Source organism: Callospermophilus lateralis, chromosome X, assembly GCF_048772815.1.
Source record: "Callospermophilus lateralis isolate mCalLat2 chromosome X, mCalLat2.hap1, whole genome shotgun sequence".
NCBI classification, from domain to species: domain Eukaryota; kingdom Metazoa; phylum Chordata; class Mammalia; order Rodentia; family Sciuridae; genus Callospermophilus; species Callospermophilus lateralis.
In genome coordinates, this window is record NC_135325.1 from 72,153,944 (window position 1) to 72,181,391 (window position 27,448).

The following is a 27,448-nucleotide window of genomic DNA, read 5'->3' on the forward strand; positions in this document are numbered from 1 at the left end:
TATCACCAGGAATTAAATGGCACAGGTCTTAAGAACGAGTAATTAATCATTCTATATCCATTTAGCATCACTGGATTCATTTTGTTTAACATGATAGATAATAGTTTAAGCCAACATTCTTCCAATTAAAATGTGAAAATGTTCTTTACTGAGGTCCTTTACCCTTACAAGGCTAACCAAACTATAGAGCATATTCTATAATTAGCATCCTGAAAACATTTTTTTTAATTGCAAAACAGCAACCTGAGCACAAACTAGAAGAAAAATAAGAGTACTGCAAATTGTAAACAACTTCAGATGATTTATAGGAAAGGAATTCTACAAAGCTTCCTTAATGGTAGGATATAAACAGTTTTTAGTGCTATTTAGTTAAATGATAATTATAAAACTCATTGAACTGAATGAGAATTAGGATTGTCAGACAAATGCTTGTAAGGGGTTAATTAATTCATATGAACCACACAGCTCAGCTGAAAATGGGCTCATTATTTTAAGCCACCAACGTTGCCTGCATCTTAGTATTGTCCTCCTTCCTCCATCAGATTCACCTTATTTCACCCCCACCTCTAGTAGCAAATGTCAGGAGACACAAATATTTAAAAGGAAATGTGAGCATTTTGCAAGGGTACATCAGGGGTACAAAGATGTCTGCTGGAACACTGAGATGGAAAGATCATTTATTAGTACACCATGGTTCATAACATCCCAAAGGGTTCAATATTTTCATTATGCACACAAACATACCCCCTCCTCCTTTTCAAATGCCTCATTACAGCTAAGCCTAGAGCTTTTTTCTTAAAAAGCTTTCCTCTGAAATTATTAATAATATGAAGTTCCCTACAGGCCAAGGGTATTATTACAGTCAAAATGCATCAATATGTATATATACTTATATACTCTCTTTTATGCTATTTTAAATAACAAAGTATTTAGTGGGAACAGTAAAGAATTTATAAGCTATAAACAGAAAAGCCTAGAGGAAGATGGCAATATCCCAGACTCTAAGGAAACGGCTCTTGAAGCTTATTAGGTGGGTGTAGGAGACTGTAATAGGATTATGAGTTTTGGTTTAGCCTGTCCATCATTTCAAAATCCCCATAACTAAAGGGAATATCTTCATAGGGGTCTGCATTTAATATTGAAGCTGCTTTATTTAATTCTTCCTATTTTATAATGCTGAGTGCTAATTAGTTCCATCCACTTTCTTCAGGCTTGTCAATAAGGCAACTTGGAAGCCAAGAACCTGCTGAATTATGGATTAACCAGTTCTGTAACAGCATATTCAAGCAACCTAGTTAGCTACTCCAAAGTGTAATGGTATTACAGGCAGAGGAAGGCATGAAACACTCTTTTGTTATCTTCTGCTTAAGAGCAGAAAAGTCCTCCCTACAAGTAAACTGTTTATTTTCGATGTGTTAATGAACATTTTAAATACATAAATCTAAAATAAATAACATTTACTTTTCAGTGTGAATCCCTATTAAATTCAAAATATCCATATCTGCTACAAAAATTACAAACGAGTTTCCTTCCTTCCTCCCTCCCTCCCTCCCTTCCTTCCTTCCTTCCTTCCTTCCTTCCTTCCTTCCTTCTTCCTTCCTTCCTTTCTTCCTTCCTTTTTGAATGCAGAAAAAAATTTAAGGCAGGAAGATTGAGATATTGAGACTGAATGGCATGAGTTTCCCTATCAGTTTCCCTTTTAGTGATCTTACATTCCAACCTCCCTCTGCCTATTCATCACTTTCCAACCCTGGTATTTCAACGAATTTCTTTCTTCTTCAGTTTGGCTCTAGAATCAGTCCTTTAAGGTCATAAATTCTGGAATTGGAATGTTAGAGACAAAGTGAGGTAACTCTCCCATTTCACAAGTGAATGTGAGATACATAGGTAAATGACCTATCTGAGGTCATATAAACTAGATGACAATAGAGTTGGGAAATGGATCCAAGTCTCCCAACTCCCTGTTCAATGCTCCTTCACTTTTATTTTATCACAATCTTACTACTCAGCCATACCCAGACTCACTGCCCTCACCAGGCTGATAGGCTACCACTCCAAAAGTCTGGGATCCCCCTCCTGACACATTAATTTTCTTAGATCAAGAACTGACAGAAGTTGCCTGTGCCTATTGTGTGTTCTCTGGCTTATTCCTCAAGTATTTCCAAACTTCCTCTACTGCCACAGGCTTCCACTCCTAAATTCCTTTCCCCATTCATTTTTTTAGTTGTCAATGGACCCTCATTTTATTTATTTATATGCAGTGCTGAGAATTGAACCCAATGCCTCACACATGCTAGCAAGTGCTCTACCACTGAGCTACAACCCAGCCCCTTTCCTCATTCTTAAAAGATGATCTTAATATTTACCCTGTAAGAATGAGTCTATCATTGAAGTTTTAGCATCTGCCTTCACCTAGACACTGATAATCTATCCTAGTCATCTCTGCGGTAGAAATTGCTCTCCTTTTCTCCTCTCTCAAAGGTTAATGTTTCTACAATTATTCTATCCTCTATTAGCACCTTCAATCTCTCACTCTTTACTGCTGCCTTATTGAAAACCTAAACTAATAAACATAATTAAAAATGATAACAGTAATAACATCTGGTTAGTGCATACAAAATACTTATTGTATGCTAGGCACCATTTTAGCTAAATCATGGGCATTTACTCATTGAGTCCTCAAAATAACTCTATGAGGTAGCATTATGGTTTGTATGAGTTTTCCCCAAAGGTCAATGGGTTAAAGGATTGACTCAAAGGGTGATGCAATGGGAGGTAGTGGGACCTTTAGAAGCTGGATCCTAGGGGAAGATTCTTAGGTCACTTAGGGCATGTCTTTGAAGGGGATCGTGGGACCCTAGCCCATCATGTCTCTTCAGTTTCCTGAGTTATGAGATGAATAGTTTACTCTGCCACATGCTCTTGCCATAATATGCTGTTTTCACCAAAGGCCCACAGCTCTGGGGCCTCTTGGACCAGAATCTCCTGAGCCATGAGCCATGAGCCAAAATAAACCTTTTTAGTTCTTGTTACAAACTAGAAAATATAGGGAGTGCATAATCAGAAAAAAATGTGAACACTGACTAAAAATCTGTTATTTAATAACTTGGTGATAGGTAAGTTATGATAATAGTATTTGGTTATGCTAGAAATAATTATCATTGTTTTGTGGATATCTATAGAGATATTTACACATTTAAAAATGTTATGGTCTGAGATGTGCTTCAAAATATCCAAGGATTAGGTTAACAATGATCACAAATTGGTCATTGTTGAAGCTGGGTGATTTGTTCATGGGGTTCCTTATATTATTCTATTTTATATGTACTTGAAAATTTCAAAATACAAAAGGGTAAAAGAATCACTGACTGTTCACTGGGGCCCCATATCAGAAGCATGAAGCAATTCCAACCAAGCCACACAATTAAGAGCAGCACAATCCCAATAACAACCTAAGGTTCATTTATAGATGTAAGTGCATACAAATTCATACACCACACATACATATAGATATACACATATCTTATTTCTTATTTCTTGGTGTATCCATGTCTTTGCTCTTAAGTTAGATGCAGGATAGTAGGTTGGGGATAATTTTTGTTAATTTATTGTTTGGTTTATTTATCACAGATGTTTATTTTCTAAGTATAAGGACGACCTGAGCATTTCTATAGAAAGAAGACATCTATTTAAAGAAAAACATTAAGAAGAAAAAGAGCATAATTCTGAAGGATGTAGGAGGAGTGAGGTCATCAGGGGGACAAAGTTTTTCACAAGAAGGAACACTGAGGGAAAAATGAATGAAGATCCATATGATCATTTACTGACACTGATGGGTCTTGAAGACATTAAAGAAAATCTGGGACAACTACCAAAGCATATGATTCAGTGAAAAGTGAATAAGGACAAGGCTAAGTTGTGATGATGATGCAAGTAATGCTACCATTGCAGCACATATGTGAAAGATAAAGACATTGAGAATTGTCCACAAGGGCAATGGATTCATTTTGCATTTATATTGTCTGTTGTCATTTTTTCCAATTTATATTTTTAAACAGAGAGGAGTGAGTAGCAACTGTGTTTCAACTGTAACATTTCTAACAAGGAAATATGATTATAAATATTATATTCTTTATGCTGTATATATTTTCTCAGAAAACTTGCCCAATAGCTTGAATAATTTATAATTTGATTTTAATACTTTGCAATAGATTGGAAACATGTAAATATTTCTTCTCTTACTGTGTGAAATTCTGGAAAAATCAAGGGTCAGCCAACAAAGGAATCAAACAGTAAAACCTCACATTTCAGAAAGGAAGGTATATTTTAACAGATATTCCTGCTATTTACAAAAGAATAAAGATGATCAGTTAAATGTATGTTTCCATGCCCATCTGATAATAATGCCTCAACAAATAGCTATAAACACTTAGGAGAGGAAGCTTAGATATAATAATATTGCATAATTTAATAGGACAAATAGCTACAGGGTAATAACATTTTAAAATAGAAAAACCTAAAATAAGATTTCTGCTATCCCCAAAGCTCAGACAATGAGTCAATCTGGATGACTGAGGGCTTATACATCACAAGAAGCAACGTTTTTTTTGTTTCTTAGGCATTTTGTACAGAAATGTTCTGCAGATATAATATACGCTTTGCTGCCTTCATAAAGAGAATCCATTGAAAATACATTTTTGCTGATTCACATAATTATTGTGATCATCAAGTACTGTGTTATGCTCTCTAGATCCATAGGGCATAAAGGGGTGTGTCTTTCTTTTTCTCTAAATAGAGCAAAACTGCTCTATACTTCAGGCTCTTTCTTATTTTAAGCATTTATTTTAAAATATTATTTAAATTATTCTAGTAATATGATCAGCACATGGCCACTGAAAAATACTGTAAGAAGTAAGAAAGAAAGAAAAATAACCCACAACACCATGGCATAGCCACAGACTGTTAATATTTTGGTGTATTTCATGTCTGTTTTTGTAAGCAATTGTATACATATATTTCAGAAATTTAAGATCAATTATGAACAGTTTTGTATCCTATATTTTTTAAAGATATTGGCCACTTTGATAAGTTCATCTCTTCCACTGCAGTCAGGAAATTAGCTATCACTTCTTAGTATTGCCAGTGAGTCTTAAAATATCTCTACCTTCCAATATTGTATGCTCTTTCTCATTTGTAGGTGGGTGAAAAAAAGAGAAAATCAAATTTTATAGAACTGTGTATAACTTAAAAGTAAACAGATTTTGAGGGAGGGCCTCAGAAGGCTGTTTTCTGATGAAAGTCCACATGCTGTTGCTTAAGGATTTGATCAGATTCCTGTTGCCTGTTAAGGGATATTTTTGTTTTTGCTTACTTTCAGGTTTATGGCCATATTTTGAAAAGATAAATGGCATTTCCAAGCAGGTAGAGTTGCTGGAATAGCTGGATTTCAGAGAGGTGAAGTGTTGCTGGCATGCAATGCGAAATAATATTATAAATTTGGTGCATGAATATTACCTAGAATCTTTCTCACACACATACCCCTACACAGACACAAAGGACCCTCATTTAAACATATTTTCTGAATAAGCAGCAGTCATCTTGTTGTCTCTCTTCAGAAGAACTAATCACTTTCATTTTGGCATTGTCACACTACTATGTACTTGCTACAATATTACCCTTATCATAGTGTATTATGCTAGGATGAATCACATGAAATGAATGCTTTTATAGGTGAAAAATCTACAATTTCATATGTCTCAACCTAACAGTTTATTGTGGCACTCTTTCCCAAAGTAACTAGTGCATTCCTTTGGAGTAAGATACATCTTCCTACTCTTAGGGTCTGACTATACTAAATATTTTTAAGTATTTACTTAAAGAATGTACATATATTTTTTGAAATAAGCATATATAATATATTCACAGTTAGAATGTGCATATACATGAATTTAGCATATCTATCTATTCACATTCCTTAATAATAATTTTGTCCTACCATTCTAGATGTGGAATACTTACAAAAACTTAAATTGTGCAACAAATATACCACTTATGCTAACTTTGAAATAATCATTATGGTTGTAGAGATATATTCTTTTGAGAAAAGTAATAGATGAATGATTAAAGTATTTGGAAATACTTTTAAATTCATTGTGAAAATGGCATATATTTTGCTGTGAAAGTTTTCTATCAAATGTTCAACTGAACAAAATATTACATATATACCTGGTATATAATATAAGAAATGTATTCATGAAAGGATTTCCTAGAACTAGGTTGCCATTTTATTTCAAAGAATGCACTGCAGTTCAAATTATCTGCCGCAGCTGCAGCAAAATAACCGGGGGGTGACGAACAACTTGTGTAGATTGATACAGCAGGAGTGGGAGCCGTTTATTGTAGGACAGGAGGGGTATTTATACATTCCACACAGCTTATATAATTAACATAAACTAGATACAGCAGTCAACCAATAAGGAATCTCCACACTTAATGGCTCGATGGCGTTACTTTACAAACCACTCCCTCTGGCATTTTGCCAGGCGCCATCCTGACTTGTTTACAGACTCTAAAAATTATCAATGGTGGAAAAATAGCTATCCTATAAATAGGACAATGGGAAAATGTATACTGCATAGTAATGTGCACCACACTGTCAAGTGGTTCTTGGCCACAGAAATGATGCCCACCTGCCCTTGTTATTATCTATATTTTTGTTCTCATTGATAATAAAAGAAATATAAGGTACAGATTATTATTATGATTTCTAACCCATTTTAATGTACCTGTGTCATTGAAATATTTGCAGAATTGAAAACTTGGGATTTAATTGGATTATTTTTGTGAAAATGCTTTCAAAATTAAGTGAAAATATAGGATGCACAACTGTGTATATAGTATAATATAAACTATGTAAAATTCATACAACTACAAGGTAGAAGAAAATAAGCCAACATGTTAATGGTCAATGCTTCTGGATATTGAAATTGTAGATACTTTTAATTGTCCTTATAGTTTAAATGTTTAAATTTTCTAGACTATGTATGCATTATCTTTTATAACACAAAATATCACAGAAGAGAAAAACTACATGATAGTAATACATTTCAAATCATTTGGTCAAAGAAAAAGGGAAGATAAAAGGGATATGTAATTGATAAAATAGAGCATACATTTATTTACATAATTTATTCATTCACACAACCAATCTTTTCTGAGGATGTACTATGTCCTGTTTATGCCCCAGGTACATAAAGTCTTAGACATTACTTATCATTTGGGTGATTCAGAAAACTTCAGAAGTCGATTTTCATTATGTTTTGTATTTTAGCTCTGAGAAAATGAAATCAAACAGTATCATTTTAGTCAGACTTTTCTGTCATTGACCATTTTGTAATATTATGAGTATTTCTCTTTATGTGGCATAATTCCTTTTCACAGTTGCTGGGAGCCATCAGCCAAGTAGGTATGACAATTTCCTTGCCAGCGTACCCCCATGTTTCTTTAGTGGAAGGACTTGTGGAAATAGGACATTTTGCAGCAACATTGCATGTAAGGTGACCTTGCTCAAGGACCAGGGCGGATCCATGTTTAGGGTGTTCCCGGTTTAGCATAATAGGAGATTAGGGCGTTCCCCATTTAGAATAGGGCGTATCCTGCTGCCTGAGTTCCCCTTGAGTTCTCACGGGATTCAGAATATATTTGGGAGACAGAAGCCCATGAGGGGTGGATTTGGGCAGAGAACGTGGATTTCCCCAGAACGTGTTTGTAGAAGGCCGGTGACAGTTCGGGAATAAAGAATTGCTGTTTGAATCTACAAGCTGTGTGGTGGCTCATGATTTGTGCCCAGCCAGACTGCGGCACACAGTCATAATCATTACCATCAAAATCAAATATAAAAAGGGAAAAATAACTTTTGGCACGTGAGAATAAGAATCCACTCTGAATCATTACTCAGGATGGCCTAACTTTAGATGAATTCAGCAGGAAATCCCAGTATCACTTTTTTGTAGCATGCTGAATTTGTCATTTGAAGACAATCCCTAGATGCTGATAGCTTCTGTTCATAGATTTCATGAAAGCAAATGGAAAGCTAAAATATTAATGTGTATTTCTGCTTCCAACAGACCTATGATGGCTATGAACCTTCTAATTACAAGATTTAAAAATGCATTTGTCTTTAATAATGGACATATATCAGAATAACATGAAAATCTTTATGGAGATACTAGTAGAAGTATGAACAAGCTATCTTTTCAGAATGCATAGTCAATTATATTAGTTTCTTTTCTAAAGAAAGAGGTATTAATCTTGTAGTCTACTTCTAACTAAAACAATTGAAGCTTCAGCCTATCGAAGCAAAATGTTTGGTGGGATATTTTTAATTTTTTTCTTAAATTGGAAATTAATCAGAGAAAAAATTACTAAGCTCCTGGAGTTTTCTGTCCTTGATTCAAAATAATCTTTCTTCAGAATCTGACCTTAAAAACAACAGCAACAACAAAAAAGAACAAAAAAAATTCTTTCAAAACTTTCACTGCAATAGCATAGGCTAGCCAGGAGAATAAAACATTCCCCAGATTATAGATATAGTCAAAAACAAACAAACAAAAAGAAGAAGAAAGAAAGATTGAACAGGAAGGCCAGGTACTGGCAATAATTCCATTGCTTTGTAAACTTGTAATAGCAGAAGCAGTAGGTTTAATTATAATTAGTTGGAACCTGAAGCATAGGGAGAGTGATATTTTAAAATAAAATTTATTCTAATTGTTCAACTTCAAAAATATAAGATTTATTATATATTGAAAGATTCTGGTAGGCAATGCAACTGGAAATACAATATATTTACTGCTATTAATTAAATACTTCATAAATTCTGGCTTACATTTTAATTGTTCATTATCTTAATCAATTATAGATATAAATGGAACTAATAATATTTTACCTATATTTATGTAGGTAAAACAATTATAAAACAAAACTTATCAGGCATCACATTTTCTTAACCATCAAAATTCTATTTGCATTTTATCCAAAAGTGCTAGCTTGAATACGAGAAGATCTCTACACTTGAAACAGTGCTTCCGTTTCTAACATAATGACAGTTCAGAAGTTGAGAGCCAAATTTCCTCACAACTTCAATCAAGAAGAGACAAATAAGGGGCTGGGGATGTGGCTCAAGCGGTAGCACGCTTGCCTCTCTCTCTCTCTCTCTCTCTCAAAAAAAAAAAAAAAAGAGACAAATAAATAACCCAATCAACAAATGGGCCAAGGACCTGAACAGACACTTCTCAGAAGAGGATATACAATCAATCAACAAATATATGAAAAAATGCTCATCATCTCTAGCAATCATTGAAATGCAAATTAAAACTACTCTAAGATACCATCTCACTCCAATAAAAATGGCAGCCATGATGAAGACAAATAACAAGTGCTGGCGAAGATCCGGGGAAAAAGGTATACTCACACACTGCTGGTGGGACTGCAAATTGGTGCAGCCAATTTGGAAAGCAGTATGGAGATTCCTTGGAAAGCTGAGAATGGAACCACCATTTGACCTAGCTATTCTTCTTCTCGGACTATACCCAAAAGACCTAAAAACAGCATACTACAGGGACACAGCCACATCAATGTTTATTGCAGCACAATTCACAATAGCTACACTGTGGAACCAACCTAGATGCCCTTCAATGCATGAATGGATTAAAAAATGTGGTATATATAAAATGGAATATTACTCAGCACTAAAAAATACTAAGATCATGGCATTTGCAGGGAAATGGATGGTATTAGAGCAGATTATGCTAAGTGAAGTTAGCCAATCCCCTCCCCACACACACACACAAAAAACAAATGCCGAATGTATTCTCTGATATAAGGGGGGTGACTCAAAATGGGGAAGAGAGGAAGAGCATGGGAAGAAGATTACCTCAACATAGGGAAGAGGGGTGGGAGGGAAAGGGAGGGAGAAAGGTAATTGCATAGATGGTGGAATGAAACCCTCATTGTTATACAAAATACATGTATGGAGATGCGGGGAAAAAAAGAACAGCATTACCCTAGATTTGGTAGAGAGAAGTGATAAGAGGGGAGGGGACGGGGTGGGGAGATAGGAAGGATAGTAGAATGAAACAAACATTATTATTACTGTGTGTATATATGTGACTGTATGACCAATATGATTCTGCAACCTGTATACTCAGAAAAATGAGATATTATATCCCATCTGATTCCAATGTATGATATGTCAAGGTCATTGTACTGTCATGTGTAATTATTAAAAAAAAAGAAGAAAAAAAGAAGAGGCAGATAATGTAGGTACACAAAGAATTACACAGAGCCTTCTGAGTTACTATAAAACATCTACATTTTGTCCTAGTAGTAATAGGTAGCTGCTGAAGGATTTAACTGCATTGATTAATATAGAAATGATGATATTTAAACACTGTTATGATTTGAATATGATGTATCTCTCAAAAGCTCCTCTTAATGTAGGAATGTTCAGAGGTGGAATGATTAGATTATTATAACCTAATATGTGGATTAATCCATTTGGTAGATTAATAATTTGAAATCACTACTGTACTGGGTGGTAATTGTAGGCTGGGGTTTGACTGGAAGAGATAAGTCACTGGGGGTGTGCCCTTAGGGATTGTATCTTATGCATGATAGTTTATGCTATCTTTCTATTTCTCAGCTTCCCAACTACCATGAGATTAACAGCTTTTTCCTGACATGCCCTTCTGCCATGATGTTCTACCTCATCTTGGGCTCAGAGCAGTGGAGTTAGCTGACCATGGACTAAACCTCTGGAAATCATGAACCAACACAAACCTTTTCTACTTCAAGTTGTTTCTGTCAGTTATTTTGGCTATAGCAACAAAACACTGGATAACAAAAACACTTTAAAACTGTTTGACTTTAAAGTAAATATATTTTAAAAGGTTTGAAGAAGTTTCATTGTCACCATCTCACTTTATTTTCACAGTCACTATGGGAAATAAGCACACCTATTCTCATTTGTGATTGACATTGGGGTTAACTTATTAAAGTATGGAAAATGTGCTATCAATACGAAGATTTTCAAAGTTTCATTGACTAAACTTAATCTTTTTTTGGAGGGTAGGGGTGGAGAGTTGGGTGTATTAACAATGGCAGATTTTCTAGAGGATTTTAGTTTTTTTCCTCAATTACAAATCTTCCCTTCTTCCTTTTAAAAAAGTACAGACCATTGTGTAGGAGAATTATCCTGTGACTTAAAGCTGTCACTCAAAATAGGCAGTACATCTTAATAAAGGGTGCTAATCGCATTACTATTCTGTGCTACCACAGAAAAACATAGCATGTAGGTATTTTAATAAAAGATACAGGCTATAATTATAGCAGTTCAGTAAATTGTGGGACTTAAGAGTTCTCAGATTCTCCTGGGAAATGAAAAGAGAAAGAAAAGAGTCAACGCAATTGAAGGGATCAGGGCAGGCGTCATGGGGAGGTGAAGAAAGCCTATGACCTAAAACAGTCTACGGAGAGAATGGGGAAAATAGGAGAATGGAACCTACTGCTCTTAACAAACACCAAAGGAGCTACATACATGCATACACAATATAGATCCTTTTACCAAGTCCAATTTTCAAAGAGGCTTTTATAATTACAATGCACCCCACCCATATTTTAAAGAAACAAACCAAGCTTATGATTTGAAAGCCATTTTATCAAGGATATTGAAGGTTAGAGATTGTATACATACAAACTTAAAGCATGAACCAATGCCCCTTAGGTTTGAAACACTCTGAAAACTGAGCTATAACATGATTTTATAGTATCTTCTTTGAATTTTACCTCTTTTTTTTTTAAAGAGAGAGAGAGAGAGAATTTTTTTAATATTTATTTTTTAGTTTTCGGCGGACACAACATCTTTATTTGTATGTGGTGATGAGGATCGAACCCAGGCCGCACGCATGCAAGGCGAGCGCGCTACCGCTTGAGCCACATTCCCAGCCCCTGAATTTTACCTCTTGATACCCATGTGTAACTTTCATTAACATTAAAGTGCAGATTTATATGTGTTCACCAGTGGGCGTGTTTATCTTTTATTGAAATAAAAGGGTCCAATAGCCACCATTTATTTTAAGAGAATGTAGAAATTCAAGAATAGCATAAAAGTCTTTTTTATTTCCAAAGCCTAATGTTTATTTACTACTCTTCATCTAGATGCCACAGCACTCAAGAAACTTGAACTGATATTCACACAATACATAATAATCACTTGATGCACTAAAAAAAAAGGCAGCTGCTTCTTAGGCTAATCCATGCTGCATAATACCGATGACAGTCCGTGATAAACACCATAGCCAATTGAAATTGCATAAGCAATTTTAGTAACTACAATAAAAACATACAGCATCATTCAATGTTAAGTGTTTTCATAAGCATTGGTGAGAGGTGCTAACCCAGGGCACAATGGGGCCCTCTAAAGGGCACCATGGTGGGGCTCATTCAGATACAGGTCCCCCCCGTTACCCTTTGTTCTTTTAGCTACAGCTCTCACTCCTTGTTTGTCATTTGAGTGGGGATTTAGTCAGATGAAATTCCTTAGGATTATAATAGGAATTGTTTTGTTAAAAGCCTGGTAACCAATTGAAAATACTAACCTCCTTCCCCCACCACTCCCCAAAAATCTCTTTTGAATGACCATCAGTTGTTTCAGAAAATAAAATATACCTATATTGTATAAAGTTATTTACCTGCTAGTTACCAGGAAATATTATTAAGTTTTATTGCTTTAATTACAAAAATAATAAAATAAAATTCATATGCAATAAAACCAGATTATGCAACAAATACCTGTTTTCAAATTGCCTTGGGAGTGTTTATGGAGTGGTTTGGCCTAAGCAATTACTAAAACCAGATTTGAATGCTATTATAAATAGGAATAGGCTTTCCTTACATAACCGGTATTTATATTTATCAATAAAAGCTGAGACTTAAAGCTTGCAGTAATAACTTTGTGGGGAAATCAGGGCAAATTTATTATCTGTGATCCCTTCTTTATCTCTCCCTATTACATCTGGGACAACTCTGTAGTACTTAGGTGATATGACTAAATCTTATTAGTAGAGGGTTTTTCTATTTTAAGCACAAATATGGCATTAAAAAAATCCCAAAGTAAAAAAAAAAATTAACATAGCAAATGTCAGGAAATTAAGCAAATTAAAAGATAGTGTCAATAGCATACACCACTATCAAAGGACTAATATCCCCAGTTAAATAGTACCAGGAATGGGTAGTAGTTTTGAAAGTAGATACCAAGGCAAGAGAGATATTTAATGTCAAAGCACAAAAGATATTTAGAACACAATAGCCATTATATTAAGCCATCAGTTCTTTGATTATTCTTTTATCATTTGTATAGCTGACAAAAATGGGTACAAATAACAGTAAAAATCTGTGAGGTTTTCATATTATCAGTTTGTATTGGTGCTAACTATGAATTATAACAAGCAGTACCATAAGTAAGATGCATTTCTAGCTTAATCTAATTACATATTTCAAAGTTAACTTATTTCAAAAAGTATAAACTACAAAATTTTTGATGATATTTAGCATTTTCAAAACAGACTTATTTCTTGTTATTTTAAAATTTTCTCCTTCCATCATTGTTTACATGGCAGGTAGTCAGTATTACAAATTACTCATGTGGAATTATATTGCAATTAGCCTAAAAGAATCATAAATGTGAAAAAAATAATTTTTAACCTCATGTTAGTTTAAAAAAGAAAAACATTTATATGATAATTCCCTTGTTCTTCTGATGCAAAATCTTGACATTATTAAAGGAGTTAGAAGAGAACACTTTGGAGTAAACATTGAATTTCTCAATTTAATAATGTAGATGTGGTTCAGTATAATCTAAAATTAATTTGAAGCTAGTGAAAAAGAAGTATTATTGTACTATGTCTATTTTGTTCTCTCTTATTCAAATATCACAAGTGGTAGTAGCTTCCAGAACAGTATGCACAAAAGATTCAAATTAGATGTCAAAGTTGAATAAGTCAAGTTTGTCTATTATTTGAATGGGATTTAACTAATTTTTTTCTATTAACTACTTTATTGAAAATAATTTTTCTCTTAATAAAACTAACAGTTCTGTAAAATGAACTTCAAAAGTGGTGACAATTTCATACATAGTGTGATATTAAAATTGAAAACAAAGAAAATAACAAGTATGTTGGGAAAATTTAGAAGAATCATATAAAGAACATGTTTTAGAGAGGTAAGGATAAATTAGTCAAGTCTTAGCCAAGTCCTGTCTTTCTCTGCACCAAAAAAACAAGACAAATACAAAAATTAAAATGAAAAAAATCTCTTTTATTCATTTGGCCACAAAGCTGCAATACAAAATGCAAAAGTGGTTTGTTTTCAATTTAGCTGCATTTTTTGATGTTTTACTGCCTGTGGAGTTTTTTCCCTGGAGTACATTTACATTTAAAGAACTACATGTAGAGATGATGTTACTATGACAGTAGAACCCCTGCTTTGAGTTGGTTTTCTAATAGCCAGGTTGATTTGCAATCATTCATTTATACTCTTTTGCCTACTCTCCATTATTCCTATGAATTGCATAGTCAACTGAGGTGAACTAAGTGGACAAAGAAGCAATATGCTTTTGAAATCCTCACTGAGGCATTCACATCCTTTAGAAAAAGAGAATCTCTGAGACTAGCCCAGGAATAAAAGAACTTGCATCTACCTTAAAGCTGGAACTTCCCTGCTGAGAGAAACAGGAAGAAATGACTGCATGTAATATCACTGCAGCTGCAATATTTCTGAAGTAGAACGCTCAGAAAAGGGCACAAGCTATTAATGTTTCTAGAAACATCACGTTTAATTCCTCTGCGAAAGATTTAGCAGCTTGGTGAAAAGAAGCAGCAGAAGGGGCGGGGTGGGGGGTTATGAAAGAATAGTTAGTTGTGCAAGGAAATTTTCTTAAACTAATATTAAAAAGAAAATAATTCAGAAACAGTTGCCTCTAATAATCTCATACCCCAAGGCTAAAAGAAAAGGTCATGGCTAATTGGTACAAAAGCAGCTTTGGACACACAGTTAGGAAATGATACTCTATGATGAATTTCACCCAACCACTACCCTTTTTACCTTCAATTATGCCAGGACATGTACCCCATATTATTGATCCCAGAAGAGAAGCCAGAAGACATCACACTTCAAAATTGAGCTTCTATTTTCCCTACCCGACATTTAGCTTTTATAACCCAGTCATCTAGGAGAACAGGACCTATTTGATGGTCAAGAACTGAAGTTAAATAGCAGTTTGAAGTTATGCATAATAAAAGTCTTTTTGTATAATTTGATTTTGAAAAATAGCAATCAATCAATGATGCTACTTTACAAGTACCATGCTTCAGTTTAGGTAAATAGATAAATGCACACACTGTAGAATCCCCCTTCTAACTCAAAGTTAAAAACAAAAAAGTAAATGAGCATGGGTGTTTATTTTCAAGATGTCAGAGAAACATGTTAAAATATCAGTTGGCTTATAAGGGAAGTGCTTTTCATTTTTTTGTTTGTTTTATCTGTCTTAATAATCAAATACTTCACTTGAAATAGCACTTAATTATGACCTGTCCTAGCAGAAACTACTATTTTGTTTTACTGAATGTGAAGAGACTTTTTTTAAAAAAAGAAATACTAAATCTATCAACTGCTCTACTTGTTGAAATCTGCAACTTTGCCTTTTTCATTGAATACATTTTTACCTGTTATGCTGTCAATAAGTGTGCACCACTGTGTGGTTGGAAGAAGTTTCATAAAAATATATTTTCCCCTTTGAGTTTTTTTAAAGAGAGTATAATAGAAGTTCATCTGATTAAACAAAAGGAATGAAGGGAAGGGGGGGTGGATGGGAACAGGAAAGACAGCAGAATGAATTGGACATAAGAAAGCTATGCTCATATGTGAATAAACAACCAATGTAACTCCATATCTTATACATTTACAAGAATAAGAAGTTATCCTCCATGTATGTATAATATGCCAAATACATTTTACTGTCATGTGTTTCTAAAAAGAAAAATTCAAAATTAGAAAAAAAAGTGTATAATTTTTTGAGAGTCAGATAATTATGTAGTCATTTTGCAAATGTCTATATTAATTGATGAAATCACTGGCATAGCAATATAGAAGGTTGCTTGTCTACTTGATGTGTCACACAACATCACAAGCACTTGTAAATTCCAATTATGATGACACGATTTTTAATAAAAGGCTGGGAGCCAAGAGTTCTATCCAGGAATTTTTCTCTATCCCTTTTGAACATACTTCATTGATTGTCCTACCCTGCTACTAACACCAGAATAATTTCCCATAAAGTAAGAGAGCATTTATTTGGAGTAGTATGTACTGTCATGTCAGTCTTATCCTCCCCCTCAAATAGACAGAATGCTGAGATGGAACAGAAATAAATAGCCCTCAAACAATGCTGAAGCAACTGTATTTATTTCCTGTTTTTCTCACCCAGAGCTAATGTATGAACTATGGAATTAGGATAATGGACTTGTGAAACAGTTTTTTGAGCAAGATAAATGAATGAACAGGACTGTTCTGAAGCAGGTGGAGGGAAGTGGCATAGTGGTATGCAAAGAAATTAAGAGAAAAATAAAGAGATTGGAAGCCTCAGGATAATCTACACCATACAGAATCTGTATGGGCAGCATTCAGTTTGACCATAATATTTTCTTCTCTGCTTTGTATCTTCCCTTCCCAGGAAGTTTCAATTCTAAATAAGCCATGCAAACTAATCAATAGTATTCATGGCTAGTGAAAAAATATTCAAATTGCTAGATGGAGTATTTTTCTTCCCATTTGTCTTTCCTAGGCTGTATCACACCTGAATTCAACATTTTTTAAATATGTCTAATAATGTCCTAAAAATTCATGTTGGAACTTCATTTCTAATTTTATTTTCTATCTTGGCCCCATTACTCACTAATTTGTTATACCGATCACTAAGAATGGGCATTTTCTTGGTGACTTCATGTTGGGGGATTAGAAAATTGTTAGTTAAATGAAATTGTGTTAATGCACTTGATAGGTGTTGAAGAATTCATTTAAACTTGGACTAAAACAATAAAATGTACATAATAGAAATGTTTTTTTAGTCCTTTTTCTTTAGGATTCAATAATGTTTATGTTTGGTACAATAAAGTAAAATAGGAAAAAAAATTATATATAAAGCACCATCATTTTTCATTATTTCTGTCACTGAAAATAGACCTGATATACACAAATGAGATGATGTCACAAACATGACTAAAATAAACATTGGATTATCCATACAAAATCATACTGCTTACTTATAGGTAAGCTCCACATATTTAAATATATTCTATTAGTTTATTATGAAACAAAATAAGCATGCACATTTTTGATTAATAGCCATTAGGCTGTAAACCTCCAATAGGTATTATAATGTTGCAATAAAGGAAAAATCCATGTATAATAGTATTAACTTTCTAAACAACTATATGACAATCATATCTATGCTTTTGCACTTTTCATTTCTTTGTGTCCAGGATATACATTGACTTTGTGAAACCACTGCAGAGTTGTAAATAATGTATGAAATAAAAAAAAATCTTGTTCATTGCCCAGAGAGTACTGTATTGCTTGCAGTACACTACATCTGTGCTAAACAAACAATAGAACAGACCAGTAAAGCTAAAATCTCAAGCTAAAACCTTCCCAGGTGGAAAGGAAAAAATACCTTCGTGGATACCAGAAGTCCCTCAAACAAACAGTTTAAATCCTTAGAATGTTCCTACATATTAGGAGAAAATCTTAAATTTCAGAAAGATCTGTTCTCCTGAGTAACTCAGCAAGAAAGTTGGAAAAGCAATTGATTACTTAATGCTATTCTAGGAAGATTCACTAACTTCTTTCTGCTTCTGTCTTACAGAGTTTATTTGCAAAGACTTATGAGAAGATATGTAAAGCTGAAACAAAAAGGCTGTGATTGTCATTCTACTTTTCCTTTATTTTTGCTGGTAGCATTTAGGAATTTTGTCTTCTAAATAGCTAGGTGGTAGTGGAACAAACTGGGATTGAAGGTAAGAATGACAAAGAGGTGGCAGTCAAATGCAAGCACAAAAGAGGTAAGAGTAATGACATATAGTTATATTTAGGTTTTTATATAAAGTTGGCACTTTTCTTCACTTATGAAGCCTAAGCATTACTGAATAGAAAGGTAATGTAAAGGTAACATACATAGGGCATTCGAGTTTGCCCATAAAATAAACTCAGCTTTAATGGAATTCCATTTACTAGGATGTAGAATGAAATTTCTATTTCCTTCATCCCTCAATTTTCAAACTTCAGAGATAGCTTTTGGTACAATAAATTGAAAAGTCTTTCTTATAGATTCAATATTTTTTGATAATTGTGAAGTATTCACCAAGCAGTTATCAAGAGCATATACTATATTGAGTTATTGCTAGACGTTGAAAATAAATCACAATCTTTTAATGGTAATATACAGTTATAATCTTTGTAGTATTTTAAAAATTTGTATCATCTGTATCTTGAAGAGTGTTGACATTGACCATAACCTTAAAAGCTTTCCTGGGAAAATGGACTGTGTTATTTAGGCTCACTTTTTTTTTTACAAATGCAAAAGGTACTGATAAATTATCAAAGAACATCCCCACTGTCCTGGACCTTCCTCCCTCCCATCTTCCCTTTCTTCCCTCTTTCACTTTCTCCCCCTATTACTTTATGGGGCACAAAAAAAGGGACAAACCAGAGTGATGCTCAAGTTTTAATACACAGAAGATACATATCCAAAGGTATAACAGAAATTGAAGGGCCAGGAGTACATTCATTTGCAGGTGAATCCAGCTTGTTTGGCCACTGGGCCAGCAGATGTAACTGTTGAAAAGAAAGCAGAGCTCACATTTTTTAACTTGTTTAAGGAAAATGTTAATATGAAAATGCTAATATACCAATGTGTCCACATTAGAAAAATGAACCCATAGTCAAGGCCACCAATTAAAACAATTATTTTCCATAAGTTGTGAAAGCATTTCATTTTCTAGAAAAGTCTAGGTCCTTATGGCAATCTGATTAATACCTTGTCAGTTTTTGTAGTTGCAAATGCACAAAGTGTCTGCTTACTGATATCACAAACTTGACAAATAGTGTCCCAACCATTTATTCCTGACTTGAAGGTTTGTTAATAATCAGGTAGTTGTGTGAGCTTAGCTCCCAACATTAACATGTCCATGAATTGTTGACATGGATTTAAAACTACTAAGAGAAATGTTCTGCTGCATAATAATTGCTTGTTCTAAGTTTTCCCACATTCCAATATCTAAAGGAAGCCTGCTATATTCATTTTCTCATAAAAATCAACTGGAATTGACCTTATCTCCTATTGTCCTACAGAGATCACCAATGAAGAAATATGCAGCAGAGCTGATTATATTGTTAGGAGAACAGACAAGCAAAAAATGATTGAAATTTCTACAGAGAACATCATCAGTGCTTGCTTAGAACAATTTTGCATATAAATAGCACATAAATGGTCTATTTTCAATTTGTTCACTAGTTGTCAAAGAAAGATCAAGGACAGTCTACATAGCAATCTTCTGTTTCTAGCATCTTTAATGCAAACCTAAATCTTACTAATCAATACATATGTATGTGTTCCAAAAGTAAAACTTCGTGAAATGAGATGAAGGCAAAACAAAACAAACAACAACAACAACCAAGCAAAAATCATATAATGAACACAGACACACATCAATTACAAGATTCTAAGTTAAATGGTTTTAAAAATTAACAGCATTTTAGAACTCAGTGCAATCTGACATCTACACCATCTCTCGCCTCCCTAGCTCAATATACTCATCTAGTACTGCTTTTGCTAAGGTGAACCAAAGAATTCCTGATAGTTAAATCTAATGGATCATTTTCAATGCTCATTTTATTGATACTCTCAATTACATTGGATGCTACATTTTTTCTCTGAAAAGCTCTACTCATTTGGCCTCTTTGATACCACACTGACTTTCTTCTCATCTTCTATGTTCATAATCAATCCTTTCATGTTCTCTTTTATGAGCTACAGCTTCCAAACTAATTCTATAAATGGATAGTTTTATATTTTGTAGGATATTAAAATCACCCAAATAAATTTTAAAGTACGCTGCTACCCAGGTTTCAACCCAATGGACTTTGATTTGATTGGTTCAGAGAGAAATTAGATGTATTTTTTAGAAGTACCTCAAAGTGATTCCATTGTGGGGCCAGGGCTGAGAACCATTGTGTGCCATAAATGTTTTCTCTTGAGTTCTGTCTTTGTTCCACTGTTCCATTCCTTCTTCTCAGCTTATCTCACCCACTCTCATATTTATAACTATTATCTCATCTCGGTCATATCCCTGAGACTCCTGGTATTCACTGACTGATTATTGTCAAGGAGTAATCAAAGAGTAATCAAGCTAACTCATACTGCTGACAACACTATGTGGCTGGCCTATGGAGTGTTTGATTTGCCTCTTCCCCGCCATCTTCTTTCTTTACATATATACTATAACTGACCCACCCCTGACTTTCACCACTTGCAAACCAGTCAATTCTATAATTAATGAAGATTTTCTAAGGATTATTCCCATAGTTTTTGCTGCCTTCTGCACTTTGCTCCCTCCCCCAGGTTCTGCCCAGTTAATTGAAGAATATCTCTTTTCTATCCCAACCCATTCTTCTCTGGGGGCCACAACTGATCTTCATTTTAACTTATGAGAGTTAAAGACAGTTAAAGCTCTGCTTTGGAAGGGAATGAAACACACATTACATAACGAGTGAGAAAGTACTTTCTTCCATGTGTAACACTAGGTATTCTAGACTGATAAGGTTTTTAGCTGCACCATTCATTGTATGCTCAATAAACATGACTGAATTAAGGGGAGGTGGTCACATATCTGGATGAAAAATCAGGCATAATAATCAAATATGGCAACTTCATGTAAGATCTTTGAAAGCACTGAAAGTTTCCTGTCATAATCTCTTATAGAGATAAAATTTATCTTTCCATTCTCCTTACTTCCTTTCTCCAAACCTCAGCATTCAAGGTACAAAAGACATTCTTCCTCCTTTAATCCATTAGAGCTCTTTTCTGCAACAAACTTTCTATCATTGCCATCATACCCCTTTATATTTCCACCCTGTGTGTATGCCATTTTCTTTTATCTAAAATGCCTTTCCCTCCTGTTCTCTCACACACAAACTACTATTCTTCCTTGAAAACACAATTTACAAGCTACTTTCATCATGAAGCTTTTCTTGAATTCTCTAGGCAGTTTTAGCACTTTTTGCACACTCATAGTATTTATATCATATATAGTAATCCCTCCATTTCAATGGGTTCTGCATCTGTGAATCTAACCAACCATGGATTAAAAATAATGAAAAATAGCATATATAATAAGCCACAGAAATTTTTGTCTTATATTTCTTGAATAATGTAACAACTAAACATTTACATTGTACTAGGTAGAAGTAATCTAAAGATTATTTAATGTATCTGGGAGGTAAAAGTTATCTGAGATCATGTCAAGTATATGGGTAGGAGGATGTGCACAGATCATATATATGCCAATACTTCACTGTTTCATATGACTTGAACATCCACAGATTTGGATGTCCACTGGAGATCTTGGAACCAATCCCTAGACCATTGTAAAACTCTGGCATTGTGAAAGCTTGTGGTATATACCATTGTGTCTTGACCCCTTTCTATTCTCAAATGGTAAATTATACCTTCTCATTTATATTGTTATCTTGCTGATACATATAAGTGGGATCATGTGAAGGATGAGAGTATATGTCTTTCCCATGAGATTCTGTGTTCTTGAGGGCAAGAACCATTCTTTAATCCATCTTTGCATTCTAGGGTACTAGCACTGTTGCCAAGCCACTAATAGTTGATCAGTTGACTATTATTGGGTGAATGCCATGATTTTGTTTGCATATTTGTTTGCATTACATTTTTGGTCGATTTTAACTGTGCAGCAGAACATAATGAATACAATTTAGACTAAATGGTGTTTGGTGGGCTAGCATAGGATTTCAGCATTTACAAAGTAAAAACTGAGGAAATTCATGGGGGAAAGCTCATCCTGAGGAAGAAAGACCTAAACAGCTTAGAATGAATGATTAGTTTGGCTTATTAATAACAAAACAATAATAAGCAGAAGAGCATCAAGGAATGAAGATGATACTGAGTGCTACATGGAATTTGCCATGGGCTTATCTTTGGACCTTTCTTAGTGGGGCCATATTCTAGAATATCAAGAGGGCTGTAATTTAAAACTGTTTCTACAAAAAAATGCCTGTAAGACTTTGAGACATAAGCAGTACTACTTTGGTACACAGCTGGAGTGCCTCCTATATATACTTTGCCCAAGACCACTGTAAAGCTTTGTCATTGTGAAAGCTTCAGGATCCCAGCTGCAACAGAAAGCAGCAAGCATGAAATACATGGTATTCTAGGCAGAAGTGGAGGAACAGTAGTGGGTGATTGTCTTTATTTCTGAAATGCTCCCTGAGAACTTCCAAAAATGCTTCAGAGGTCCTGAAACTGTATGAGGAGACAACAGCCAGCACAATTGGGGTTCTATTATTTATGTGAAGTAGAGAGGCCTGGGGAAATGTGAGTTTTGTTTTGGTGGGAAGTTATTTTTCTATAATACTTAGAGCTTGTTTTTCCCTCTGTGGTATATACCATTGTGTCTTGTCCTCTTTCTATTCTCAAATGGTAAATTATACCTTCTCATTTATATTGTTATCTTGCTGATACATAAAACTGGGATCATGTGTCTCCTGAGTTTCTTCTGTTTTCTTAAATTCAGTCTTCTTGGTTGCCCTGTGTGGTTCTAAAATCAAAAATACTTATTCTGTTTCTTGGTTTCATTTCTTCATAATGCTTCTCTTGTGAGTTGTATGAATGGCTAGAACTATAGACCAAAATCCAGTCTTAGCCCAAATAGCTAAGTTAGATATGTACCTATTGCTGAGAAGCCCATTTATATTTCTTTATAGTAGGCAAGGAAAGAAGTCATTGGCTGGGGGACAACAAGCAAGCTCTAAGTATCTATAGTTATCTAGTAATAAAACTCATGTGGAGTTGTGCCTTTTTATTTTAAGTGTGGTTCTCACTCACACCTTAAGTGGTGATAAAGAGAGTTAAGAAGAATTTATCAAAATTCATAGATAAAAATTCATAGACACTAGGTCTATACCAGGTTGTTAAGGGAAAATAAGATGTTCCTTTCACCCACCAAACTTCTAGAAAAAATAGTCTATATGCTTAGAATACAAAGGAGAGAGGAGAAAAGTTAGCGGGAAGTTCCTGTAACTTCCATGCTTCACAGGTACACTATTCCTATCTTTATTACAGAACACTGCATTCTAATTCGATCATACAGTTTATATTCACGCTTCCTTGAACAGTATGTGAGCTCTTCAAGACAAATATCCTCTTTGGTTTTGCATCCTCAGCATCTAAACCAGTATATGGCACTGAGGAGGCATTCAATAAAATTATTTAAATGTTGAATGAATACTATCCATCTCCATAGTTTCACCGTCTACTCACTGTGGAGCTCCTACATTTTGGCTCTTAGTTACATTATAATATTGAAATGACATTCTTTACAAAGGAATTAGAAAGCTCCCAAGTAGAAATCACTGGGGTTTATCCTTTTTGACTCCACTATATAATATGTCATTGTTGAAAATGCCTACCCTTTCTGCCTTCTGAATACTTTTGTCTTTCTTTGCTTCCAGGACAATGTCTGGATTCTCCTCCTACCTGTCCAACTGGCTTTTGTCAGTTTTCTTCTTTGCTTTTAGCTCCTAAATGGAAGAATTTTCAAGGTTCTATCTTTGACTCTCTTGTATTGTTAATAATCCCTCCAACAATCTCTTTCATTTCACAAAGTATAATCAGAATGCTTAAGTACCCAACCATTTCCTTATGAAATCTATACTCATATTTCTAAGAACCTTCTGTAAATCTTGATTTTGATGCTCTGCTACCACTTTCCAGTTTAATTTGTCCCCAAATGAATTTATCTCCTACTACCACCACTCCTTTTCCTGATCTTAACAGTTTAGTAGTAACCTACTTGTCCTCCTAGTGAACTGAACTCAAAACCCTAGAGTTATCTTTGACTTTTAGATATTCTTCTCTCTCTATGTTATCTCCCTTAACAATGTGTCTGTAGATTCCTACTTCATTTCTTATACATCTATAGCTTAAATGTCATAATGCACAACTTTGATCATCTTCCTATGGCTGAAAAACATCCATTATATTCCTTTGCCTAAAAAAATTCATGCTACACCTAGTGTCTCCTTTCAGTATTTAATGATGTGGCACCAGCTTCCACTGTTGAAATCTCTATTCATCCTGCAAAACCTTTTCTTCCATGATTATTTTTCTGATATACTCAATAAAGCATGTTATCTTCCTTCTTTGAACTTACATAGTATGTTATTAACACCTTTTGCTTTCTTTTATCTTCTGCCTTATATTGTAGTCTTTCTGTACTTTTTATCTTTCTTACTAGACACAAGGGTTTTATAACTAAGGAAATCTTATCTTTATTATTTCTGCATCTTCCATCACATCTAGCATAGTTCCCTTCACAGGAACTATGTTCTTAACGGAAACAGCACACTCAGGTAAATGGGAAGTAGATAATATTTGGGAGCTCTTTCTAACTTATCTAATGTCATGGTCTTGGGGAGAGGGAACAGGCCCAGTGTAGAAGATTTGTTAAAATTTAGGCAAGTAATCATATCATTGTTTAATATATTGATTTGCTAATAAAAATACAGACTATTACCTCATTTTGTTTAAATACACAATTGAAAACATTCCAATTAGAAACACAATGGTTGAGCTGTGTAAATACAGCAATTTCCATCTGTAACTGATAATAATGGAAATGGCAAGCAGAAAAGAGTACATCCTTGCTGTTTGTACTAGACTCTGATGTGAAACTTTTTGGTCTATTTTTTTTTGTATTTTACTTCCCTTGGGGAAAATTCTATTCTTCATAATTTTGCTTTTCTGTTTTTATCTCATCATGTTGAAATGGAAGTTATTAGAAAGGAACAAGGATTCTTGTGTTGAGCAGGGGAAGGGTAACAATACCAAATCCAATGGGAATTTGGAAAGGAATCAAATAAGGTAACTAAGAAAGCAAAAACAACAGGGGACCTTCATGAAAAGATGACTTAGCTAGGAAAGGTCAAGATGAGGAGGAAATCTCTAAAAGTCCCTAGCTCTGCCACTTCTATAAAAGAGGCAAGCAGACAGAAGAGGTTTTGAAGACTTATAAACTATGTGCCTTCCCCTACCCTTCTCTTACTTCCTGTTCTACTGATGTCCAAGATGTTTACTAACTGTTGCCACTGCCTGTCTGCTGGTTTCTTTTTGCCTCTGCATATTTGCCGTGGCTGTTGCCAATCGAAATGACTGCTGTATTTAAATGCACCATTTTTGACCCTATGTGTTAATTGGGGCACTCTAGCTACAAACCAAAAATAACAATTTAGATGACTTGGAATTAGTACTATAAAATTATACAGTTTGTGAATGTATTCTTGGTGTTTCACAGTTGATGACACTGCATTCTCCAGAGTATCAGGCTCAGAAAATCCCCAAGGATGGATCTCTCTCCACTACAGCTTTTCTAGAATCAGTATGAGATGTGAGACTTATCAGGAAGGGGCCTTAACAAATGTGTAGTTTTAAAATAAGCAGACTAGAAAGATTACAGCAGTCCTTTTATGGCCCAGAATAACATGCTTTTACTTATTGATACAAAAATTACTATTTCAATTCAGCTTTCACTGACTATTATTGTTCTGATAGTTCAACAAAGAGCAGTGAAGGTTTTTATTGTCCTTAAGAGGTGGAAGGTATTCTGAAACCATGGTAGAACATTCTCACTTTTCAAAGACTGAGGATAGGTGGCATGGTTGCCTCATAGTTGTAGAGTAGTAGTGCTCTGGCATTCTGCCAGGCAAGTATACCTTAAAAATTTTATTATAAACATAAAAATACAGATTTCCATTTTCTTCTCTCCAATCTTTGACTCTTTTTTTTGGCTACTTTCAATTTCTTCATATATATAAAAAGCAGTCTTGTGTTCTATCCAAAACACTTCTCTACTCTACATGAAATCTTATATTTAGGCTAATCTCGACAGAGCATCCATGAAGGGAAGAGATGGAGTGTTGTCCATTATCCCTCAGGATTCACCCAAATGTGAAAAAGATTTATATAACTTAAATTTGCTTCCAACATGAACTTCACCATTGCCAAAAGCTTTCCTGAACAATTGCACTGGGTTCTACTTCTCTCACTAATTTGTTCAATTACAATGGTCTTGGAAGCTATGAATTTCCATTCTTATAGCATAATAACTGCTGGATCAAAGAAAACTTTCTGAAGTATAGGCTATCCAAGTCAAATATTGCTAATTTAAATTAAGTAGTTTACATATTTACTATTAATTTTTCATTTATTTCTCCAATGTAGTGTCACAGCCCATGAAGAATACTTTTAAAATCAACAGACCTAATTTCCTCCTCTACTTTAAGAAAGAAATGCACTGAAAACATAAAACCTCATTGTGGAGGTGGATAGTTAGGACTACTTGGATTTTCCTGGGAGGAACTATTATTTCCTCAGCCATAAGGTATGAATAGATAAGGAGACCAACTTTCTAGTTGCACTTGAGTGAGAGAAGTTTTATTTTGCTTCTTTTGTGTTCTTCCCCCCTCAGACCAATTTTCACAGTGCACCTTTATCTGTTATCAATCAATTACACTCATAAAAAATTGTTTTAGTGCTTTGTGATTTTTTGAGGGTCTTGAATTATCTGTGACTCTTCTTCCTTTATTAGCATGGACAACAGACTATTATTTATATTACTGTACTACAAAAGCAAAATGGCATTTAGAAACGGGCACTGTCTCAGTTTCCTTACCTGTGAATAGCTAATGTGACATCCTTGGGGCCAATTACTTTTTATGATTTAATTACACTCATGGTTTTAAACCACCTTCCACCCAAACCACATGTTCATAAAATAACAATTAAATATTTAATATTAAACACAGTGGGAGTCCTTATATTTGATATATTTGCAAAGTTATTTGAAGATACATTTAGTGAGCTGAAATTTGCAATCATGTAGATGTAGACGCCTGCTGAGATTTCACACATGAAATGAGATCAACTGTTTAAAAAAGCATGTATGGGAAAATTTCATTATTTTTCTTTTTTTGGAAGGCATGGGGTACTTGGCTCTGAACATTCAGATTTGATAAGACCATGTGAACTAGAGTAAATATT

At 34.4% G+C, this 27,448-nt stretch overlaps 1 protein-coding gene across 2 annotated transcripts in view; it reads right to left on the reverse strand.

Annotated features, from left to right (window-relative positions):
* Nucleotides 1–27,448, reverse strand: part of Diaph2 (diaphanous related formin 2) — an 826,282-nt gene that overhangs the window by 127,371 nt on the left and 671,463 nt on the right. The window lies entirely within an intron of this gene.